The sequence below is a fragment of the Pollicipes pollicipes genome, unplaced genomic scaffold, assembly GCF_011947565.3.
Source record: "Pollicipes pollicipes isolate AB1234 unplaced genomic scaffold, Ppol_2.1 Scaffold_5724;HRSCAF=6776_pilon_pilon_pilon, whole genome shotgun sequence".
Taxonomy (NCBI): Eukaryota; Metazoa; Arthropoda; class Thecostraca; order Pollicipedomorpha; family Pollicipedidae; genus Pollicipes; species Pollicipes pollicipes.
In genome coordinates this window covers 14325639-14327239 of record NW_023596746.1, presented here as the reverse complement: position 1 = coordinate 14327239, position 1601 = coordinate 14325639, and the positions used below count along the sequence as shown (strand labels likewise).

General features: G+C 46.0%; 1 long non-coding RNA gene across 1 annotated transcript; it reads left to right on the top strand.

The window, feature by feature from the left end:
• On the top strand, positions 1–1601 carry LOC119103986 (uncharacterized). Its single transcript, XR_005094850.1, has 3 exons — positions 1–110; positions 966–1076; positions 1505–1601. It is a non-coding gene; the product is annotated as an uncharacterized LOC119103986 (long non-coding RNA).

The window sequence follows — 1601 nt, the reverse complement described above, 5'->3', positions numbered from 1 at the left end:
TTCTCCACATAGAAGAGAAGTGGAAACTAAACGAACAAGAACCCTCTCCGGCAAACATACTGAAGACACGCATAATGAAGACGGCTTTCTGAAACGTGCAACATTACGGGGTGAGAATTCACCTTTTGCTAACTTAGTGTTTTTCTTCTCATTTGATTAAGCTGTCCCTGTTATCTAAGCATTCGAAAACAGTTATATCCTAACTTGGACGGTCTTTCCCCTAGCGTTTCCATAATCTGAGACATATAACCGTCCCATAAAGGAGGGGCGTGTTCTTGGCTCCCCCTCCCTGGTACCGTGCCCATGCCGGAAAAAATAGGAGTTGAGTCATATTTTGTGCGTACTGTTCACGATGCTAATTTCATTTAAATTATAAGGTCGTTCACTGCATTTGTGATAACCAACGTTCCATGAAATATTGACGGTGGAAAACTGGCCACGAAGTTTGTGTTGGTGCGCGCTTTAGGTAGTGTTATCGGTGGCCTTTTTGTTGGTGCATTGCTGACGGGGTTTTATGAGGCCTTCAGCTGCTGACACTGTATGTCATCGCCCGCCCCTCACCCTTGGAAAAAGGGTGGACACCGCGGAGAATCGACCCTGTGCCTCTGGCTTCTAAGACACTTTTGATACACCAAAAAAGAACAATATCATAAGTCACGTGATATATATACAAAGAGGCCAACAACAGGACAGCACAAATAGCGTGCACCTCCGGCAGCCATCGGCGGCGGTGGCGGCGCGTAGTCGGCCACACCGAGTGACGCCCCAATGGCGCCGTTCCGTGTCAGCTCTTTTGCCCATTCTAAGATGCGTCGTGGCACTTATGGCTATGGTGCCTTTTATAGTCATAGTCTCAAGTCGGCTTCTCGGTGCGGTAATGGATTGCGCATTAACAGTTGATGTTGCATGAACGTATGTGTAACTAGAAATGTATGTGTACTGACATAAGCTTTTACGCCTTACAGTCAAAGGGAAAGGATACATAACAACCAGTGTCCTTTTTCGGCTGTATGAGATGTCACCGTCAGCGCGAAAGGCAAGCGAAAACATAACTACAATTTGCGGCCTTAAAGCAGGTATGCACAATCGTGGTTTGCAAACTCCTTAATGTATGCGATGCATGCATAACTTTACGTCGTACATGCGAATACCTAGACATTTGGTTTCTGGGCACATACATGCACACTTGCAGTTTTGCGCACATACAAACATGTATCCCTCCATATATGCTCAACGTGAGTGCCTTCGCGCAGTTTTCTACATCTGTTGGACTATTAGAATGGTTTCCCACGTTTTGCATGAAATGAAAGAAATCGAAACGATCTAAGGAAGGTAAGAATCTGTCCAAATTTAGGAAGCTACCAGAAAGTTTTTCAATACCTGCAAACATGCTTCGGATGCTAGCAAGCCGTTTGCATCAAAGTGGGCTAACAACAGAGCACATTAGTTTGATGCAGGACTCCTCGAAAGTGTCCCAAAATATAACATGACGTTGATGTCTCAGCGAAAGAGCATGACATGCTTTTCCGTGACTGCAATGCGAGCACGGCTCGGAGGAACGACGACTGGCGCCAAACCAACGAGACCAGCGCAGGTCACAT